The sequence below is a fragment of the Lissotriton vulgaris genome, chromosome 10 (genome assembly GCF_964263255.1).
Source record: "Lissotriton vulgaris chromosome 10, aLisVul1.2, whole genome shotgun sequence".
NCBI lineage: Eukaryota > Metazoa > Chordata > Amphibia > Caudata > Salamandridae > Lissotriton > Lissotriton vulgaris.
In genome coordinates this window covers 1,081,259,351-1,081,283,684 of record NC_141698.1, presented here as the reverse complement: position 1 = coordinate 1,081,283,684, position 24,334 = coordinate 1,081,259,351, and the positions used below count along the sequence as shown (strand labels likewise).

At 43.5% G+C, this 24,334-nt stretch overlaps 1 pseudogene; it reads right to left on the bottom strand.

The window, feature by feature from the left end:
* Positions 1 to 7,188, bottom strand: part of LOC147689353 (uncharacterized) — a 53,428-nt pseudogene extending 46,240 nt beyond the window's left edge.
* Positions 7,189 to 24,334: the final 17,146 nt, after the last annotated feature.

Here is a 24,334-nt window from a genome sequence, read left to right as displayed (position 1 = left end):
CTGCAGGTGTAGTGGCAGCTGGCGTCACAGGTGCGGCAGGCACTGTAGGTGCGGCAGGCACTGTAGGCACATTGGTGGGGGGCCTGACCTTGGCTGGCGGTGGTCCTGCGGATTTAGCTGCAGGTAAGGTGGTGGGCCTGGCTGCTGGTGTTGCCGCAGCGGCAGGGGCTGGTGGCAGGGTGGCGGGTAGGGATACATCCTCCTGGGCCTCCTCGACGATCACCAGCCTCTCACTGTCGCTGCTATCGTCTGCACCTGTGAGGGTAAGTGGATACTCATTAGGTGCATGTGACTGTCAGACGTGCAGATGTTACATGCATGCTGGGTGAGATTCCCTGGATGGCTGTGGAGATGTGCGCTTAGGCACCTTTCAGGCCGCATAGTGGTACAACTACATTGTGGACATACTACGTCTCCCACTATGCCTCAGGGCATTTCCTGATGCACAACATAGGCATGATTAAGGGCCAATGAGTGAGCCTATTTGGGCTGGGACGGTCATAAGGGACAGGGTTGCAGTCGCATGCCACTTACCTTGGGTGTTGTGGGTTGGGCGGGAGGAGTCCAGGGGGATCACACCGACACACGCCTCCATTTCCAGAGTGTCCTCGACCTGGTCCTCCAGGGGGGTGTTGGGTGGGACAGTCGGTCCCCCACCTCCGGTGCCAGATGACTCTCCGAGACGCGCTGCCACCTTCTCCTTTGCACGCCCTCGGAGATCGTACCAGCGCTTCTTGATTTCTTCGATTGACCTTGCCGCTACGCCAACTGCGTTCACGCTGGAGGCAATCCCCACCCAGATCCTCCTCTTCTCCTGCTCGGGGACCCTCCTCGAGTTTGCACCGAACAGCTGGGCGTGGTGGGCCACCACCCCTTCAATCAGGCTCTCCAACTCCGCCTCGGAGAATTTCAACTTGCGCTTTCGGCTAGCGCTGTTGCTGGGGCCGGGCAGTGGTTCTTCAGCCATGGCGGGCGCAATTTCTGCCGGGTCGGGATTCGCAATCGGCGGTTAGGCGGCTGCTTTCCGTCGTCTCGAGTCGGATGACTGCGTCACTGTGGTGTTTGAAGGTGCGATTTGGCAGCTTCCTGGTTGTGATGTCATCACGGTGCTCGGAATGCGTAATCCCGTATTTCCGGATCCCGCGAGAATGCGACACGCAATCCCGATCGCACGGGATTGCGAGTCGCTATCCCGTGTGATCGGGATTGCGTGTCGCAATCCCGATCGCTGGTGGGCGGAAATAGCGATTTTTCTGCGTTTTTGGTTGGTCGCTAACGGAATTTGCGCCCGCGTGCGAGTCGCTATTTTTTCACATGAAAATACATGAATGCCGTTTTGCGTGTCCTCAATTGCGATTCGCTATGAATCGCTATTAGGGACACGCAAAACGGCCCGTACATGAATCAGGCTGCATGTACGTAGTAGACGAGAGAGTGTGGGAGAAATTATAGGTGATATATTTAGTGCACTGATACCTGGAGTGGGAGTGGTTCTGAATACTCACCGAATTTGCAAATTGTCTACAGTAGTGGATCGGTTATCAACTGACACTGCTGCTGGATTCCTACTGGTCAATACTGAAATGGTTGCGATCAGATCAATGGTTTTACAGAATCGATTTGCTCTTGATACCTTATTGGCAAAAGAGGGCGGAGTCTGCAGGATGCTGAAGGCGCAACATTGTTGCACTTACATTCCTGATAAAAGCGTAGAAATTAAGAAATATGTGCGAAACATAACTAATTTGGAAAAAGAACTCAAACCACTGGAGGTTGATAGTGCCTGGAAGAGACTAACTGATGGTCTCTCTTCTGTAGGTAGTTGGTTTTCTAACATAGGTCGAAGTCTTGTTGGGAAAATACTGATGCTAATAGCTGAAATGAGTTTGATTGTGTTTATTATAATAATTTGCTGTAAATGCCAAAAATGCAGAAAGAAGTACACAGTAAACAAGAGGGGAGTGAAACGGAATGTTGATGAGCTGGAATTAGAGAAATTGAGAAACCAGATATACAAAAAGGCCAAGAATTTCCATCCTAATAAGGATGCTGAGAAGAGGCTCAACAACAAATTTATAGAAATAGAGATAAATGAAAAGTGAGCAAGGAAGTTGGCATCTGTTTCCATTAATAGTGATGATAGTAAATATCATCAAAGAGGGGATTGATGGAGCAAGGATTCGCACGTAAAGCGACTTGCTCACATTCAAGAGCCTCGTTTAAATTGTAATAGCATTAACCAACCTGTTTTGTCATTAATATTGCACTTTCACACTACACGCGGGTGTCCCAGAGACGCTTGCCTATGTGTCTATTAATCATAACAAGGCTTGCATACTACAGAATCGCTGCTTCGCAGAAATCCAGTCTGCGCATGCGTCGGTCATACCCATGTGATGTGACGCACTCGCAGTTCTGGAGGGATTTTTCGCTCATGCGCATTACAGCTAAAATGGCTGCTTTGTCCTTAACATGCTCTCCGCTTGCTACTGCCGCTTCTGCTTATCTATCTATTTCTGCCTAAAACTCTAATGCTATAGATATTATAAAGTAAGGGATGTAGTGTAGCTAATCATGGTGTACAGTGTATTCATTTTTTCTGTGTTTCTAATTTGTTTTCGCTTACTTTTCATGTACCGCGTATCTGTGGGCCTGGGAGTGGGGAGCCTCTCCATCTTAGAAGTCTGACAGGGACTCACCACGTGACATGAGAAATGAAGTCTTACAACAGTGGAACTCAGCCAGCTGGCTGCCGAAGCTGAGATGCTCCTGGGAACCTGTCCTTTTGCCTGGGAGAAGACTTCGACTTGTACCTAAAATGTATCTAGTAGTACGATAATGTTTGTGTGCTCCATTGTCTCTTCTACACGTAGACATGGGAACTGGAATGTAAGGGGTGGGTACGGAAAATTAAATATTCATCATGGGAACACAGAATTTTAGGTGGTGACAATGACCTAACCACCTCGTATGACCAATCCTAAGTTGGGGATCCTGTCACTTGCAACATTTGTGGGTGGTCTGGGGACCCAAAAATGGTATAACTAGCCTAGTTTTAGCTAGAGAATTTGTCCGACTTGTCCGAGTAGCTGACCTGTCACCGACCCTACGAACTCTATAGGTGATTGATACAGAGAGCTGCGGAGCACTCTGTCCGAAATTTTCCACAAACTCCAAGGGGTGGAAATAGTCTTAAGTGCTGGCGAAGCACTTTGCTGGGAGATTCGAGAACCCAATCGGGGTTACTGGCGGATTCCGTGCAGAGAGGGAGTAGCGCAGGCGTTGCATCCGAAGCTGCAGGTGTTGGTCGTGCCCTTGGGTGAGCCCAGTCCTGACCCAAATCCTGAGGGGTATCCTGTCCTGATTGTCCGTGAGCTGTACCTGCTCGCCTACTGGCATCCTAAGTCCTTGAGGGTTCTTGTCCTCGCCTTTCCCAAAGCTGACACGTGGCCAGGGTTAGTCCTCATTCCTGTCCTAGGTAAATATAATTGTGGGTGTCCGTCTATCTATTTTCCTTCCTTCTTCTCTTTTTAATAAAGCATTCTTGCCCATGGTATTTCTCTCTGTCATCTCCAAAGCAAACTGTTTGTTAGCCATGTTCCATTTTTCTCCCTACCTGTAGGACTTTATTGAAACTGTTTACTTAATTAGTGTGATCTAATTTCACTTGTGTTTAGAATGTAGGTTTGAATTAGCAGTTAGACTAAGATCAGTTTGAATCAGGAAAGTATGTGCCTGTGGTAAGTCAGGTACCTTGGTAACAGTGTTAACACATTGAATTACTGATGGTGGTGTGTAAACTCGCCCGATTCACAAAAATACTGTCATAAACACGTCATGGGCCCCAGTGCGTGAAATCTGGTAAAACTAAGAATCGGGCGACCTGCGCGCTCCATCACACACATATATATATATATATATATATATATATATATATATATATATATATATATATATATATATATATATTTTCTCGGGTCCGACACAAGGTCGGCAGTTGAAAAAAGCACTCACTCGGGTGTAATTTTGTTAATTTTGTTAATCCAGCGGCTTTATTTTGCCCTGCTTCTCGCCAAAGCCCGACGCGCCAAAGCCCAACGCCGTTGGGCTTTGGCGAGGATATATAATATATATATATATATTTATATATATATATATATATATATATAACAACAAGCTTCCTGCACACCATCCAGGTTCAGAAAGGGTCGGGACACTCCGGTATGCTTCAAATTAATTTATTAAGCAACAAGGGTTACAAAAGCCGACGCGTTTCGCCGTAAGGCTTGGTCACGGTAACGTTTGCAATGTACACTTCCCTTTACATACACCCAGTGGTAACAATCAAGGTAGGACTGGCGTCTTGTGCATCCTGGATTTCACCGCCATCTTGTAGTGGCTAGTAAATATCTTTAATCACTTGATGTTTTGAACTCATAGCGGCTCAAATACTTATATTGTGTGCTCAACTCTCGCCCCAGTGGGCTAAAATGTATTAAACATACACAACGTCTGTCTTAACTACATTGCATCTCAAATGGACAAGAAAGTATATGCGACAGATATACAATTGATTCTGTTTCAGATGTTATTTTCTGATCTTGACAGCCGATTTTCTTCAGTTTATAGCCACCATACAGATAGCACAATCCTAGTACAAAGTGAAAGAAAAAAACAGTGCTCACAAACAATTACAAAAAAAGGGGAAAAAATGTTTAAAATTACACCATTCTATGTACAATTAAAACCAGATAGTTTCATTAAATTGTATACAAAGAGTCTTGTTTCTTTAACCACAAAACACTGTTCTCATAAATGGACTGATAATTCTTCGCTCGAGTTCAGGCCCACAGGTATTAGAGTTTCGAAATCTATAATAAATTTCGACTCTAATACTCTCAACTGGTGTTCTCTGTCACCTCCCCTCAACTGAGGTTTGATTGCATCTAGAACTACAAAAGACAACAGTTTATCATTTTGGTTGTGATATCTTTTGAAATGACGAGCTACTGGATACAATTCATTATTGCTTTTAATAACTTGTTTGTGTTCTAGTACCCTCAGTTTTGCCTTTTTCTTTGTGCTGCCAATATACAATTTGTTGCACGGGCAGATTAGACAGTAAACACACATTTCTGTGTTACAGTAAAAGTCTCCTCTAATCACAAATTCCCTCTTGCCAGTGGGTAATTTGATTTTGGAACAATTACTGCTGTACGCACATGCTTTGCAGCGCATACAGCAAGAAAACCCTGACATCTCCCTGCCCTGCTGAATGGTAGATTTCACTGTCAGATTACGGCTTAATTTATCTTTGAGTGACGGACCTCTCCTGAATGTAATTTGAGGGGTTTCGTGTAGGCATTTATCAAGAGTGGCATCAGTTTTAAGTATATGCCAATTGTCTTTCATAATTTTGCGCACCTGAAAGGCTTGGCTAGAGTATGTAGTAATGAACCTGATTTTATTGTTGTTCTTATCTTCTCTGACTTTTGGATTCAAAAGCACAGTTCTGTCCAACTCATCTTCCTTGTTGCTTGCTCTCTTTATTATTTCCTGAGTATAACCTCTCTGTCTGAATCTCTCACACATGATTTTCTTTTCCTTAAAAAATTCTTCCTCTGTACTACAGTTTCTTTTAGCACGAATCAGTTCTCCATAGGGTATACTTTGAACAAGGCTGAACGGATGTGAACTTGTTGCACATAGCAGGCTGTTTCCCGCCGTGGCCTTTCTGTGAAGTTTGGTCTTTAACTGATCATCTTGTACCTCTACCTCCACATCCAGAAACACTATGGACTTACCACTAATTTGTGAGGTCAGTTCAATGTTCAGGTCATTGGTGTTGAGAGTCTGAATAAATTCATTAGCACTTTTCAGGTCTCCACGCCAAATGACGAAAATATCGTCGATAAATCTTGTCCATAGGACAATATGTTCATTGAACTGTTCGACCTCGATGGACACTTGCTCCTCCCACCACCCCATAAAGAGGTTGGCGTAACTGGGGGCGAAGCAAGTGCCCATTGCAGTCCCTTGTAGTTGCACGTACAGTTGTTCATCAAAGAGGAAGTAATTGTTAGACAAGCAGTACATTACCATGTCCACCAACATTTCGGTATGCATTAAGAAAGAAATTGATCTAGCCTTCAAAAAGTGTCTAATGGCTTGTATTACTAAATCATGTCTGATAGATGTGTACAAGCTAGTTACATCTAGTGTAATCAATAGAAAATCAGGTTCCCAATGTATACCGTCAATCATGTTTAAAAAATGCATGGTATCTCTCAGGTAGGCAGGCAAGGTAGTGACAAACGGTCTAAAAAAAAAGTCAATGTATTTTGATGTCATCTCCAGTTTCGACCCCATTGAGGAAACTATGGGTCTACCGGGGGGCTTTTTAGGGTCCTTGTGCAACTTGGGTAACAATTATAGTACTGGTGTTTTAGCGTGTTTACATTTTAGGCTATTGAATTCGTCCCAAGTTAACAAACCCTTGTCCTTCCAGTCCTCCAGCATAGCATCATATTTTATATTAGATTTCACCATTTCATTCTTGTCAACTCTTTTGTAACAGGTAATATCAGATAACTGTTGTAACCCTTCACTGGTATAGTCTTTGATTCCCCAGACCACCACATTTCCCCCCTTATCTGATTGTTTGATGATAATAGAGGGATCATTTTTTAATTTATCGATGGCCACCAATTGCTCTTTTTTGAGGTTGAATTTGGATCTACCAAACCTTTTGTACCGAATCTTTTTCAATTCCTTGGTTACACTTTTTTCAAATACTTCCAGAGCATCACAATGTACCATGGGCAAACATTTCGATTTGGGTTTAAATCCGCTAAAACCTGCATCATCAATGACTATATCAGTGTCCTGTAGGTTGAGCAGTGGGTCCTCATGGTGTGCAACATTCACATCTAATTCACAAACAGTTTGAAAATCTGCAATATCAGATATGGCAATTGGAGGTATATTTTCAATCCTACTGTTGCCCCCCACAGGTGTTGGATGTAAGTGAAACCACTTTCTTAACTTGAGTTTCTGTAGAAAGTAAAAAATGTCTATGCGAGTCTGTACATAATCTATGCTTCTAGTTGGACAGAAGGATAATCCCAATGATAACACATTGATCTCTATGTTAGTTAACTCACGGTTTGAGAGATTGATGACAGTCATTTGGCTCCCCTCTTGGCTCTTGTTACCATTAGAGAAGCTGCATTCGATGCGTTTTTTTCTCCTTGTTCTTGCTTTTTTGTTCCTTTTGGTCCTCGCGTTCTGCCGTATTGTCCTCGTCCACGGCCTCTCCGAAAATCCTGGTCCCTCTCTTGTGCATTCAACTGATCCTGTTTTGCTTTATTGATCAATTGAAACTGCTTCAGGAAATTATTGCGGCTCGGGGTTGCAACAGGTTCTTTTTGACTTAATCTCTCCAATGAAATGTCAGACAGATTACCATCCGATGTCTCACTGTCTTCAGTTTGCACCTCATTCCTTTTAGTTGTCACCGGTGCTTTCTGAGCTTTTTGGTTGTTGCAACCTGATTCCGCCGTCGTGAACAGGTGGTCGTACTTCTTATGGAACGTTAAAGTTCTTCCCGCTTGGTAGTCCTTGAAGTCTCTTATAAACTTGCGCTGTTTGCGCGCTGTAATCTCCTCTTCCAATTTCGTGAGTCGTGTTTGAAGCTTCTCCATAAAAGCATCCAATTTTTCCTGGGTAGTTAATTTCAACAGTTCTTCGATAGTAGTCTCAATTTCCTCCACCATCTTTGTTATGTCTTTCAATGCGTATTTAATCAATATGCGCATCATTACCGTCGAACTTTCTTTTGAATTTCCCGCCCATTCCTCCAACATCTCTGGGTCTGGTTCTTCGTACGTCAGGATGGTATATATACGAAGACCTCTTGGAACACGACCCACGTCAATGTACTTCTGAAGAGACTCCGCCTCCCACCATTTGGAGAGTTCTTTTTTCAGCAGCTTTTCCAATTTATCAAATAACGCTAGTAGTAGTACCTCATTGGTCATCAGCGTCGTAATATATATATATATCATGTTTTGCGAGGCAGAGAGAAGAGAAGCTGAACAAGGAATGTTCAAGAATAAGAAAAAATCAGATGGTACACAAAAGGCTGGTACAAGTCAAGCCAACGGGGCCAATATGTCTCTACAAACCAAACTGGTCTCACTGGAACGTTTGTATGAACGCGAGATCAGAAAATGGTGGGAGGCAACATCATTACAAAATTACATTGATGTCGATCATGTCCCCAGAGGTTTGAGGATATACACCATTCCAGCGTACGAGAACCCGGACCCTAAGTTGTTAGATGCATGGGCAGAACATACTGCAGCATCATGTAAAGGGAGTCTGAAAATATAAGTACGCTTTGCCTGGAGTGACAGAGATAAGGCTTTGGTACAGATCAAAGAACTCGAGGATGAATTATTAAAGGAGGAAGACCAGGTGACCCTGGGGGAAAAACGAGAACTGATCAAAAAGCGTTTGAAAAAGTACGAACAAAAAATCTAACAACGAAAAGAAGAAAAATTTGAAAGGGACGAAAATGATTATCGAACGGGAAGAGTATTGACCTTCGCTAAAAAATATGATAACACTAGAAGGCAACTAAGAAAAAAGATGAGTGGGCCAACAACTGTTGAACCGGCTACCTCAGAGTCTGATGCCAATCCTTATGATGTAATCAGCGAAGATGGCTTCTTCTTTTCATGTGGAATATCAAGTCATGCGCAACAATCAACTAGAGGGAGGCAGGGGAAAGCCTCCGGACAACCAAGCGGCAAGAGGAAGACGCGGCGGGGGGGCCGCTGGAAGAAATCCATTAGGCTCCCCACCTGTAACACGCAGCATGAAAAAGTTCTACAAAAAGAAGAACTGAGATATGACCAAGACCCCATAGATCCCAACGATAATCTCACCATCATTAATCTGACGGATAAAGTGTTAACGAATGAGGAAAATTCGACACTTAAACTGGGCTTATCCTTTTGTCCGCGCAGAAATTTTGAATTTGCGCAGACACGAATTGACGTTTTCAAATTTGTCAGAAAATTGAAATTACATACATTTTTCAAACTTAAACCACCTGGTGAGCACAATGTGGCCAGCAAAGATTTGGACTGCACGGAACTCAGATGTAGCGAACTGGGAGGCCTTAGATCAATAGAAGGTCTTTATAGAACAAACCGAACATCTAGACCCTCATCAAGCTGGCTTTCGCCCAGGGCATTCAACTGAGATGGTCATCTTGGCAGTCCTTGACGAGCTCCGCAGGGAGGCCGACACCGGTACCCCCCAGGCTCTGGTTCTCCTTGATCTGTCTGCCGCGTTCGACGCGGTGGACCATAAGATCTTGTTGGACCGTGTCGAGCGCGCAGGCATCCACGGTAGGGCCCTAAGTTGGATCACCTCATTCCTGGAGGATCGTACACAGGCTGTTCGCCTGGCAAATTTTACAGCGCCAGGGCTGAACATTACATGTGGGGTTCCCCAGGGCTCCTCCCTATCCCCACATTTGTTTAACATCTATTTACTCCCCCTAATTAAAGCCTTAAAACAGAGGAAAGTAACGACTTTCAACTATGCAGATGATCTGCAGCTTTCCTTTACCATAGACAACTCCACTGAATCAATCTCCAACTTTCAGGACACCATGGTGTTCATCCGCAACTGGATGGATCACAACCATCTAAAATTGAACCCCAGAAAGACCGAGGTACTGCTGATAGGAGATAGTTGTATCTCCTGGGGGCCTCACTATTGGCCAGCAGAACTAGGGATGTTCCCTAAACCCTCCTCTTCCGTAAAAAGCCTAGGGGTGACCATTGACAAAGATCTGTCCCTAAACACTCAAGTGGGCTCGGTTGTATCTAAATGCTTTTTCCAGCTGCGGAAGATCCAAAAGATACACCACCTACTCTCCCAGGCAGCACTGATACAAGTTGTGATTGGCCTAGTCTTATCCCACCTAGACTATGCAAACTCAATCTATCTAGGCCTCCCCTCCTATCAGATCAAGAGGCTCCAGCTTGTACAGAACCAGGCAGCTAGATTGATTTATCAGCAGCCTAAGTGGCAATCGGCCAGAGCTCTGATAAAAAAACTCCATTGGCTCCCACTGCTTCAGCGGGCCACCTTTAAAACCGCCTGCCTCACATTTAAATCTCTAAATTGTTATAGTCCAGTTTTTATTAACAATATGATACTGAGGTATGTTCCAACCCGTGATCTCCGTTCCAAACATCAGAATTTGCTGGTGAGCACAAAATTCAAACGCAAACGACATGGTGGGTGTCGCTTTGGACATCTGGCACCACAACTATGGAACTCACTCCCATGGGAAATCCGTTCTTGCCCCGATCTACTTCGGTTCAGAAAGCAACTTAAGACATGGCTGTTCATACAGGCACATGAGTAACCATCCCTTCAGAAGTCACGTCAGAACAGTTAACTCACAATTGCTCAAAACAGCGCCATGAAACCTTGGTCTAAGTGCGCTTTATAAATTGGTTATAACATAACATAACATAACATAACCTAGAAATCAACACAGGAGGTGATGGTGAGGTAACCAATACCCAAATGCTAGACAATTGGGAGGTGCAACAAAAAGGCGGGGCCAGTGACTTTAAACCGGCCTCTACGTTTATGCCAATAATGGGCACTGATGCCATTGACACTTTTTCCGATGCTGTAGTGAGGGATCTCACCAGATTACGGATCACGAGTAAATATGGGCCCAAAAAAGACAACTTCACCAAAACCCAACAGCTTGCATTGACAACTCTTTGCGAGGATTCAGGCTTGGTATGTAAGCCCTCTGATAAGGGGGGGAAATATTGTTTTACTCACAGCTACCCAATATGAAACGGAGGCTCGTCGCCTATTGGGAGATGCCAACACTTACATGACTGTGAATGAAAGAACATATAATCAGAGTGTGGTTGACTATCACGATATGATATCAAAATGGTATAACATCAACATGTTAAGCACAGATGAATATCTGTTTTTACGCTGTTTGAGTCCTGTGATCCCCACTTTCTACTACCTACCTAAGGTTCATAAAGATTTACTGAATCCTCCGGGCAGGCCCATAGTAGCTTCCAATGGGAGTTTGACAGAAAATCTTTCTATTTATGTGGACTCGTTTTTGTCTCCTTTGGTCATGTCCCTGAAATCATACTTAAGAGATACTAAACACTCTTTGAACTGCATTAACGAAGTAGTCTGGAAAGATACGTATTGTATGCTGGTGCTTGACATCACCAGTTTATACACGTGTATAGCACATGGTGATGGACTAAAAGCTATGGCCAGTTTTTTGGAAAAACGTCCAATAAGATTTTACGAGCATAACAAAATGTTGATGGAGTTTATGATGTTCAGCCTGAACAATAACATATTTTTATTTGGCAAGCAATTGTATAAACAGATGTCCGGAGTCGCGATGGGTGCCTGCTCCGCCCCCAGCTTTGCAAACCTTTTCGTAGGTTGGTGGGAGGAGCAGGCAGCCTGGAGTGACAAATATCAAGAATGGGACAGCTGGATAATAGGGTGGTATCGTTATATAGACGATCTTTTCATTATCTTAGAATGCCCTATAGAAACAGCCAACATTTTTGTAGAAGCTCTGAATGATAATGAGATCAATCTAAAATTTTCCGGACAAATCAGCCAGACTTCGGTTAACTATCTTGACCTCACTGTCTATATTGACAGCCATGGTAAAATGCAGACTAAACTGTTTAGAAAAGAGACGGCTGGTAACTCCACGCTCTTTGCTACCAGCAGTCACCCTCGTCAATTAATTGACAGTATCCCTTATGGGGAGTTATTAAGAATAAGAAGAAACAACTCCAATGACGGTGACTTTCAGAAAGCGGCTCATGCCAGCATGCAAAGGTTCAGAATAAGGGGCTATAGTGACAGTGTATTATCTAAGGCCTATGGCAGAGCTATGAAGACGAGAAGGAATGAGCTACTTAAATCTAAAAAGATTATTAAATCGAACATTGGTAGTTTCCGACTCATCACTACTTTCTCCCACAATGCCGGTCAAATTAAGAAAATACTAAAAAAGAACTGGAACATTTTATTGTCTGATAACACCATTAAGGCAGACTTACCACCTAACCCTCTTGTCACCTTTAGAAAGGCCAGATCACTAAGGGATCACTTAGTCTCCAGTCACTACTCTGCCCCAGAAAGGACCCCAATTTGCCTGTACTTAATGGTTTTTATCCTTGCGGTCGCTGCAAGGCCTGTAAATATAGTAAGCGGACGCTTACTTATAAGATACCGGGCGTTGCCAATCCTAAAAGAATCATGACATTTCTGACATGCTCCACACCCTATGCTATTTACTGCCTTACATGCCCTTGCGGCTTGAACTACATCGGCAGCACTACCAACGCAGTGAAGCTTAGAGTTTTAGAGCATATGCGTGCGATTGCCAAGAAGGATGATGCCTACCCAGTAGCGAGGCATTTCGCTAAAATGCATAAAAGCAACAGGGACCTGTTAGCATATGTTTGCATAGATAGTGTACCAGCTAGTATTAGAGGGGGTGATCGTCTACTTAAGCTAAGACGACTTGAATCAAGATATATAATTGATCTACAGAGTAAGCACCCTAATGGCCTTAATATGCATGAGGAGCTATCAGTACATTTAGGCTGATTGGCTGGGCATCAACTTTCTGTATCACCTGTATTACATGAATTCTTTGATATCTTTACTGTACCTTGTATCTTTCCTTATCCCCCATCTTTGATCATCCATGTTTTATTGGAACCATGATTAGTCAGTACGAATATTGGTGAGATTGTTAACATATATAATTATTTTTAATTATTTTTAATTGACTTTTTTTGTACTGACGACATTTGGATGAATTAGTTTTAGTCATGCTTAACTTGAAGCAACATTATGCTTTTGCCCATCCAGGGCGAGATTGAGTTGTAGTGTGGTCCCATATATATCTGTATATGTATTCACTTAGGCATCATGCACTTTAACGTATATGCATGGGACATTTATATGTGGCGGTATACCACCGCGATAGTCCCTCTGCATTACTACTATCTAGTATTTTGAATTCCATATATGGTTCCACACGCACGCCCATCCAGGGCTAGATTAGTTAATATTACAAGGTCTGTGACTGTGTTTACTCTATTTGAGTTAGATTTATTTGCTAATTTCAATTGCATTTCTTGATTAATGTATTATACATGATTTTTAACATGCGATTCCAGCAATGTTAAAATGTTATTTAACTTTCTTGCATGTAGACGCCAAGTACTGTAGGCCGTTCTAAGATGGCGGCCATGTATACATTGCACAGTCCTACCTTGTTTTCCTTCATGTTGCATGACGTCTTTTTAAACAGACGAGCGCCTCGGCTCTTTGCACAACTTGACGAAGCCCCAAGGCGAAACGCGTCGTTGCTGTTTGGTTCTTGCAATAAAATCTTTGTGGAACCTCCCCTGTGTGTGCTACTTTCCTGAAGGACCGACGATCCTGGGATGTTTGGAGCGTAATATATATATATATATATATATATATATATATATATATGTAAATGAATGTACGCACCTTCTGGCAGGACGATGCAGGGACACCAGATGTGCACCCCAAGACTGGGCCAGCAGCTCTCGGTGCCTGTGCGGTCTCTGGAGGATGTGGCCTCGGGGTGGTGGTGGGTCCTACGGCTCTGCTGCCTCCGGTGGCGGCTCGGATGTCGGCTGTGTCCTATGTCCCTGTCGCGTCCCTTCTGTCTTAAGGACCCTCTGTCTCTGCTGTGCCCCTGTCGTCTCTTGTAGATGCTCGGATGTCTCGGCTGTGCCCCAGTCGTCTCTTGTAGATGCTCGGATGTCTCTGCTGTGCCCCAGTCGTCTCTGGTGGATGCTCGGATGTCTCTGCTGTGCCCCTGTCGTCTCTGGTGGATGCTCAGATGTCTCTGCTGTGCCCCTGTCGTCTCTGGTGGATGCTCGGATGTCTCTGCTGTGCCCCAGTCGTCTCTTGTAGATGCTCAGATGTCTCTGCTGTGCCCCAGTCGTCTCTTGTAGATGCTCGGATGTCTCGGCTGTGCCTCTGCTGTCTCTGGCGGGAGCTTACCTTGGGTCTGTACCAGCAGACACAGGTGTCCCTCTTCCTCACCCTGTGCTCTTGGGCAGCTTTTATACACAATCTAACGACGCGGAGTCACGTACCTGAAGGTGATCTGGGAATTACCGGATCTCCTCTCTCCCCAGCAGGGCACTCTGCCCTCCTCCGCCCATCAGCACCCCACGCCCTGTCCCACGCGATTGGCACCTGGGCTCCAGCCTATTTTTAGCATTTCAAAGGCACTGAAAAAAGAGGTTTCTTCCTCCTCAGATAGCAGCTTCTTTGAATGAACTGGATTCTGTAGTCACATTTGCGTGTTTGCACATTCCTATCATCTAACAAAATACGCTGCCCTAGACCAAGGCAGGAGGAGGCCCACCATGCAGTAACACTTCAGACGTGCCCATTGTCATTCTGTATGTGGCAATCAGACTCATACAGAATGGCAATGGGGGGGTGGGGCTGCTCTTGTGCTCCGAGGTGGAGTGCGAGGCGCCCCATCAGGGAGCAGAGGCCTCTCACAGGGAGCAGCTCTGTTCCCTGCAAGGCCAAAATTACGGACAAAAGGTGTCCGTAAAAAGGATCCTCACGGACAACGGATGTGAGGTCCAATTTACGGACGGTCCGTGAAATTTACGGACGGTTCGTCACCCTACTTCACTCCAAAAATTGAAATTCTTAAAATTTTTCAAAATGAGAAATGCGCGGAACCCAGGTGAAAGCACACCAATGGTGGTAGGATCCGGGGAATTGACAGATGTCTTATCTGGTGAGGAATTGCACATGCTTCAAATGCTGTCAAGCCAATCAACTAACCATCCCGGTGACGAGGAAGATGATCAAATAGCCAATGTTAAAAGTTTTGGAATAACACAAAAAACAGCGAAAACCAACGTGTTTGAAGAAGCAGTGAAGAAAGATCTAATACAAATGAGGACAACAAAATCTGTCAAATTCAAAGGATCAGAACCCAACTTGTCTGTCGAACAGAAACAAGCCCTGCAAAACATATGAACAGACCCCAACATAATCTGCAAGCCCTCAGATAAAGGGGGTAACATTGTTCTCATGACACAAGAGTTCTACTGCAATGAGGCATTAAGACAACTGTCCGATACTACCTGTTACAGTTAGATCAACAAGGATGAATATAACATCAGCATCTGTGACTACCATAAAATGATTGAAAAGTGGCGGAATAAAGAAATGATGTGCCCCAATGAATTTGAATTTCTAAAGAATACGCACCCAGTGACACCTACATTCTATCATTTAACCAAGATCAATAAGAACTCCATAAAACCACCAGGTCGTCCCATCATTTAATCGAAAGGCAGTCTGACAGAGGCAATGTCTCAATATCTGGATTTCTTCTTGATTGATTTTGTAAAAACATTACCTTCTTACATTCGTGACACAACCGATTTTATACGGATTATCTCAAACATTACATGAGAACCAGACATATACATGATAGTCCTGGATGTGACTAGCATGTACACTTGTATAGGACATGAACATGGCATCAATGCAGTGAAATACTTCCTGAAAGGGAGCTCTTTGAAATTTACAGAGCACAATGCAATGCTAATTGATTTCTTAAGTATTTGCCTGTCAAATAACATCTTTCTGTTTCAAAAACAGTATTTTAGACAAATCAGAGGAACAGCGATTGGCACCTGCTTCGCCCCCAGCTACACAAACTAGTTCGTGGGCTGGTGGGAAAAGCAGATGGCCTGGTCCGAAGGCATGAACCGATGGGTATCTTCGATTAATGGTTGGTACAGGTACATTGACAACCTTTTTATCTTTTGGAAGGGCTCAAAATCAGAGGCAGAATTGTACATACAAGCTCTCAATGTAAATACAGTGATCCTACATTTCAGTGGTCAGATTAGTTGCACAGAGGTCACATTTCTGGATGGACTGATCTGCACCTCATTGTTCTGGAAAGAAACAGCAGGAAATTCTATTCTTGAGGCTAGTAGCAGTCATCCCAGATCCCTGAAAAACAGTATCCCATATGGAGAACTGTTGGGTTTGAAAAGAAACTGTTCAAGAAACAGTGACTTCATATCTTCAGCACATGATGCCATTGAAGGATTCAAGATAGGGGGTTATTCAGCTGCTTCAGAAAATTTTTGACAGAGTAAATAAAATACCCAGACACTGTCTTTAAATAGATAAGCAGCAACAAGGTGATAATTATATCAATAACTTCAGATTCATTATGACCTTTTAAAAAACTCAGAAAGATTACAACATGTACTGACACACAATTGGCACATTCTCAAATCTGACTATATCATTGGGCAAAACATACTAGATTACCCTAAAACAACATAAAGGTGTCCTCGCTCTTTGAAAGACTAATTGGTACAGAGTCATTTGGACTCTATTCCTAACAATCCCAGATTGAGTAATGTCACTGGATTCTTCCCATGTTCTAAATGCAAAGCTTATAGGAACAGTATAAAAATCTCAACATACCAAGCTCCAGGTATGTTTGGCCCTAAGAAGATAAGCAAATTTCTTACATGCGACATACCGTTCTGTGTTTATAGTCTTGTCTGCCCCTGTAATCTACAATACATAGGCAACACTATACGCCCAAAAAAACGCAGGATTTTAGAACATCCAAGGGCCATTGAAAGAAACGACCTAACCTATCCCGTAGCCAGGCATTTTGCCCGTTTTGAAAACAGCAATAGAACCTACTGAAATGCTATTGTCTCGACCACGTCCCAATACATGAACGTGGTGGGAACAGAGAACTAAAATTATGGAGATTGGAATCTAGATTTATTATTGACCTACAGACCAGAGCTCTGCTATTTCGTAATGCTGAAGAAGAGCTAGCGATACAACCAGGCTAGTGGTCCTCTGGTACTGCATTTACAGTATATTGTAACTACTCACTGACTAAGCTTTCATCACTTATCTTCATTGATACATTATCATTTTTTTTATCAATTATTGCCGAAATGTTCCCTGTCACTTTGCAAATATTGTAAATATAGCATTCATTTTGATTTCACTCACTGATTGGAAAAAATGCATATATTAATATATGTATATATTAATAGTGGTTTTGACAAATGAATGGATGGCCATAGGCTGTGATTGTGATTGTCCTGTGTTCAGGATCAGTGAGCACTCAGATTATCCAAATCTATGTAATTTGCCTAATACATTCTGGGCTGAATGCCCATTCAGGGCGAGATTTTCTTTGTGACTTGTTAATTGCCATCAAGTACAATATAACTGTAACCCTCCCAAAGATTTACAATTTTAACTTTCTGAGGAAATGGATTTGAAGTGGTGTTTCTTTTTTGTCTAATTTTGTTATTGCTTTTGTACATATTTTTCTAAAACGAGCCCTTGTTTTTACACCAGCAAGCTGCTCTCTGCTTCTTTTCAAAGCATGGCACCTGCCTTCAAATCTCTATGACTATTTTCCTCCTACTGTTGCAGGGAACCTACATTATTGTGGTGTTTGAGTTTTGTTTGGAGAGCTTGAGTTTCACCAGCATCTCTGTCTGCTGTGCCTCGCCAGTATCACTGTCTGCTGTGCCTCACCAGCATCTCTGTCTGCTGTGCCTCAAGATTATCTCTATCTGCTGTGCCTCACCAACATGTCTGTCTGCTTTGCCACACCAGCATTTCTATCTGCTGTGCCTCACCAACATCTCTGTCTACTATGCCACACCAGCATCTCTGTCTGCTGTGCATCACCAGCATCTCTGTCTGCTGTTCCTCAGCAGCATCTCTATCTACTATGCCACACCAGCATCTCTGTCTGCTATGCCTCACCAGCATCTCTGTCTGCTGTTCCTCACCAGCATCTCTGTCTACTTTGCCTCAACAAGAGAACAAAACGATTGCCAATACCGAGACTAACTGTTCAACTATTCAAGATCATTTCATGAAAGAAAACATGAAATTATGCCTTAAGGATTGCAATTTAGTCCAAAGTGCATTATTCAATAAACATTTAATTTTTCAATTGTTTTTTCAAAGAACAACATTTTTAGTTGTGCATTTCAGTACAAATTATCCACGATAACAGTTCAGTTTCTAAAAAAGCGAATCCCTGTCTACCAGCCGCTGCTAAACGATTCCCAATCTAATTACACCACAGGGTCTGAGAATACGATCGCTTCTCATGGTTTCAACCGATTGATGGGCCGCAAATGATACACCGCACAAGAATTATTCGGACAAAATACCTATTATTCACAGTAAGTCACTCGACTGGAGTGTTATGCGGAATTTAGCGAAATTTTCCCTCTAGATATGTTGTGAGCACTAAGTACTCTCTATTCTCCTTCTCCTCTTCTTGTAGTGTTGTCTATGTTTGACACATCGATTTTGACATACATGGACTGTAGTTACAAGCTGGAGAACTGAAGGTAGGATAGCGACAAGGGGGCCGTCTATTAGACCTAAGGCCATTGGTCAGGTTTCAGTTGAGTTAGTCTAAATGACTTTGTTTTGTCGTTTTTTGTAGATAGTTATTGGTCCTGAGGAGAACCCAAAAACCAGAGGGGGTTCGAAACACGTCGACCAACCTGGTCCCTGCACACATAAAAAAATGTTTTGTGTATTTTGGAAAACATTTTCCCTGAAAAATTGAATTAATAGAAATCTGTAAACAGACAATACTTTGGTTGTTCAAACATACATGTGGTTGTGTTAAAGGGTCCTTGTTCTATTTTTTGTCTTTAGGTTGAATGTTTGCATGAATGTGATATGAATGTGTAATTGGCCAAATGTATGGTGTTGTAATTGTTGTAGCGTGCCTTCATTATTTTTCTCTTACAAATGTGTGTTTATTTATTTGTACTGAAATGCACAACTAAAAATGTTGTTCTTTGAAAAAACAATTGAAAAATTAAATGTTTATTGAATAATGCACTTTGGACTAAATTGCAATCCTTAAGGCATAATTTCATGTTTTCTTTCATGAAATGATCTTGAATAGTTGAACAGTTAGTCTCGGTATTGGCAATCGTTTTGTTCTCTTATTGTATTGGCTCAGCCTTGCTGAGTGAGAGCCAAGACCCATTATTGTTTTGATACTTTGCCTCAACAGCATCTCTGTCTGCTGTGTCTCACCAGCATCTCTGTCTACTTTGCCTCACCAGCATCTCTGTCTGCTGTGTCTCACCAGCATCTCTGTCTACTTTGCCTCACCAGCATCTCTCTCTGCTTTGTCTCACCAGCATCCATGTCTGCTAAGCCTTACCAGCATCTCTGCCTGCTGTGCCTCACTAGCATCCTTGTCTCCTGTGCCTCACTAGCATCCTTGTCTCCTGTGCCTCACTAGCATCCTTGTCTCCTGTGCCTCACTAGCATCCTTGTCTCCTGTGCCTCCCCAGCATCCCTGTCTGCTGTGCCTCCCCAGCATCCTTGTCTCCTGTGCCTCACTAGCATCCTTGTCTCCTGTGCCTCACTAGCATCCTTGTCTCCTGTGCCTCACTAGCATCCTTGTCTCCTGTGCCTCTCCAGCATCCCTGTCTGCTGTGCCTCACTGGCACCCATCTCCTGTGCCTCCCCCATTTGTCGTTCCCTATATACAGATCAAGAGTCTCCTTTAGCTGTGACACTGTTATTTGATTTTCACTCTCAGCAGATGTTGCCTCTAGTGAGGTAATAGCTGCATTATCGGTTGTTTTTAGTAGGAACTCCCTCGCCACACTTAAATTATTGGATTTCCATTTTTAGTTTACCGTAGTCAGGATTTACAGATGACCCCTGTGCCTGTAGACTGTACAGTGTCATCCTTAGTCTCAAACACCTTCTAAAGAGCCAAAAACACATCTAAGGGACGGTCAATAATAACCTTACTTTGAGAGAGTTTGTTAATCAATTGCTCCTGCACTTTAATATAAACACCATGAGCATTATCCAACTATATGTGCTAAGTGAAAATATTCAGATAAGAATTTGTAACACTGTCTACATCCTGAATTACCTCGTCTGGTGGTCCATGGGCTCACATCCTTGTCTCATCCCTTTATAGGTGCAGACTTTGAATTTCCTCCGGTGCTATAGGTCAGGTCATAAATTCCCTATATAGGTCAGTGAAAAGTATACAGCTCGTGCAGGGCACTGCACTATATTTTACCCATTTTCCTATAACAGGTCGTGGCCCAAATCTGCCATTTCAGCTGTAACCTTAGCTCCTGGAAGGGGCTTTTCTAATCTTGTAAATTATTAAGAACAGGTGTACGATCTGGTGGGGAATCTCTCCAGTCAGGCAGTTTCCCGATTGTAGCCTACTGAAAAACAATGAATCAGGGGGCATATTATCAAGGGGGTTTATCTCCGCTTTTTTGGCTTTAAAAGCCAAGAAAGCGGAGATAAAATTATCTCCCTATTACCAAGCTGTCGCTAACACCAGTTAGTGACAGCTAATAGGAGATAGCGACCATCTTGGGCCTTGCTTTGCATGTCAGTGATATTTATCACTAATGACATGCAAAGTGGGCGTGCCAAGATGTTAGCGACTGGAAACAGTCCCTGACATCGCTATCTCCTATTACCAACTTTTGGAGATATTCGCGCTAAGCGCGAATATCTCTAAAAGCTAACACCTGCCCTGAGCAGTTCTTAGCCATGTTATCCAATGGGAGGTGGATAACATGGCTAAGAGCATTTGCTCGATAATGCATGAATATCGCTGACTTTTCAGCGATATTCATGCATTGCGGCCGTTTTTTATCGCGTTTGCGATAAACCTTGCTAATAGCAAGGTTTATCTGCGATAAAAATCGCCGATGTGCGGCGATAATTTTTGTCTCTAAACAAGTTAGAGACAAAAATTATCGCTAGTTGTTGGTAATATGCCCCCTGATCCGTTACTACATACAATTCACATGTTTCATGAGATAAGGGCTGAAAAGGTCCTGATCCCTTACTGGCCGTATATTGAGCAAAAGTTCTCTTTTGTGATACTTGCCCTTGACAGGTGGAAACCCCTAGCCTCCTAATATAAACAAGGTTCAACAGGATTGCCGGGGCAAGATTTGTTTCCTGTATTTTTTATGGAAAAATCCCAATCAAACAATGGTTCATTTTGTTAGGTATTTATAATGGTGTTGTCACTCTATCCGTGAGAGTGAGTGAAAGAGCAGCCAACACGGGTTTCACCCCTTTACACGGCCATCTGGCCTGGGGCTACTTCAGGGCGTATTAAAGGTATATGATCGATGAATCCGTCTCGGTCCAAATAGGGTTCCTGATAATTCTCTTAATATCGGGCGTAATGCCACTCCAGAATGGCTCTCTCTGTAAGTGATACACTTCACATACTTGCAGCCAGGGACCGCCACCTCTGTCTCCCTTGTGTTTTCAGTGTAGAGACCGTTTCCACGGTGGTGGCGATCTCCACATACGTAGCTACATGAATTAGTAGTAAACTAGCAGCCCATCCCGACGTTGTCCGGGTATGAATTGCTGCCGGCCAGTAGTATATTGTTTTGTAGGATTTCGTTTTGATAGCATTTCTTATCTGTGACAGGCCTGTGAAACGCTCCGATTCACAGTGCACTACTGATGCACTTAAGAGTGCGCGTTAAGTAGTGTGTGAACTCGAGTTTCCCTACTTTATTTTTCCTTGCAATATTATATAGCGCGAACTCGACAACATGGCATGAGCACAATTTACATTACAGAAAAACACATTCATTTGTGGAAGGCACGGGGAGACAAAGCGATTTGCATGGAATCACAGGATGTTGAGCTGATGCCGAGATTCGAACGTAGCTACCCAGCTCTAAAGTTCGCAATTCTAAAACTTGTGGCGGGAGGTGTGTCTAAAAGTGTATGTCGGTGCTGGCCATCAATGAGAGAGACCTGTGCATTTTTCAAATGAGTGGTGAAAAAATATGAGTATGTTGCTGGAGATGTGGGCCACCGTGCCACCAATGTACTTACCCGGGGAGGGTAAACACTCATTATTCCGCAACTTTCTTTCCGCATACCATCATTCCGCATACTTTCATTACGACAGTACCATAACTCCGCAATGCCATTATAACGCATGGCATTACTTTTTATATGCTTTTACCACACATACATTTACAACGAAATTCGTTGTAAATGCATGAATAGTAAAAGCATGTTTTTTTTATGTTTGGATAAGGTAAGTATGGGTATAGGGGTATATGTTTTGGGGTATTGAGGTATATGTTTTGGGGTGTTTGGGTATTTTAAGGGTTCAGATATAGTTTTGGGTTATGGGGTACAGGGGTATTTTAGGGTTTAGGGATAGGTATGGGTTTTGGGGTACAGGGTTATTTTTAGGGTTCGGGGCTAGGTTTGGGTATAGGGGTATTTTTAGGGTTCAGGGGTAGGTTTGGCTTTTGGGGTACAGGGGTATTTTAAGGGTTCAGGGCTAGGTTTGGATTTTGGGGTACAGGGGTATTTTTAGGGTTCAGGGCTAGGTTTGGGTTTTTGGGTACAGGGGTATTTTAGAGTTCAGGGGTAGGTTTGGTTTTTGGGGTACAGGGGTATTTTAAGGGTTCAGGGCTAGGTTTGGGTTTTGGGGTACAGGGGTATTTTAGGGTTCAGGTGTAGGTTTGGGTACAGGGGTATTTTTAGCGTTCAGGGCTAGGTTTTGGTTTTGGGGTACAGGGGTATTTTTAGGGTTCAGGGGTAGGTTTGGGGCTTTGAGGTACAGGGGTATTTATAGGGTTCAGGGCTAGGTTTGGGTTTTGGGGTACAGGGGTATTTTTAGGGTTTAGGGATAGGTTTGGGTTTTGAGGTACAGGGTATATTTATAGGGTTAAGATGGGTTAGTGTTTAAGGGTGTACACACATATACAAACATATATTTGATGTTTTAATAATGTACTTTTACAATGTATATGACTTTACCAGACATGCATTTGCGTTATAATGGCATGCGTGATAAAGTCATATGCGTTGTAAAAGTTTTAGAAATGATGTCTTTGCGGAGTAATAGTCCTGCGTCATAAAAATTGCAGAGTGATGGTATGCGGGATGTTGGTTTGCGCAATGTCATCACATATTCCCGGGGGAGGGATTGTCCCTTTCTTGCTATTTCCGTGGAGGTGGGCCTTGTGTCCGGATGTTCGTGGTGTGAGGCCTGTGCGCAACAGAAGTGGAAAATCTCCAGTGTGCGCTTCAGGCATCACCGGAAGTTAATGCGAGATTACATTTCCTGCACAATGGCCCCTGTTTGCGCTCCTTTTGGCCCTTGGGAATAGCCCCATGCCTGACCTCCATACAGTAAAGCAGGTGCACGTCACTGGGAGTGCGGGGCAAGCACACCCGGAGCTGGAATGTACAGAACCTGGGAAGAAAAACCAATGAAATATTGGGCACAACGCTCGCTTTTTTTTCCGTAATCCCGCGCCCTGCACAAGCCCACATCCCCAGCACACGCCCACAGCACCCGATATGAGACATGGCATGAAGGGCGGAACATACCACACGCCCCCAGCGTTTGTCACGCCCCCAGCACACGCCCACAGCACAACGCAGACACGCCCACAAGGTACTACTTTGCTGGCACGGTTCTTTTACCTTTTAAATTTATATGGTGGGCACCTGTATAGCCTATGTCCTTCTGCTGCAACTGCCCTTTACAACGCTGTATTGGGTGTTGTGATTGGTGCTGTGGTTCCTGAGATTAAACAGCCTCAAAGGTTTGGGCTCTCTCTTTATTATATTAGTATAGATATAGCAGAGACTGAGTGTGTGGTGGGAAAATGGGGGAAATCTACTACTAAATGGGAGGGGTTCAGCCCCATCGCACAGAGGGCATCAACTGCAACAACAAAAAGGTTAGGATGGAATGACCAGGGCTGCATTCCAGTGCATCATTTTTCACCCACAATGCCACTCTATACAAACACCCACCATGTGCAAATCAGTACCAGGCCTGCTCCTTATGGGAACAATGATTCCTGAACTGTCAGTCAAGATCCCCTCGGGGAAGGGGGCTCAATCAACCCCAGAATGGCTTTGCCCAACTTGGGGCTCGTCAGTAGGGTTTAGCTTGATTCTTATGGCACATTGAAACCATGTCTATTTCCCTTCTGGTGGTTTCTTCAGTACCCAACATACAAGACTAACTCTTTCCATGATCCCCATAGTCCCTAAGCTGCCCTTCACCTGACTGACTTTTCTGTGGCTTCTCACAAAAAACAGGTCCTGG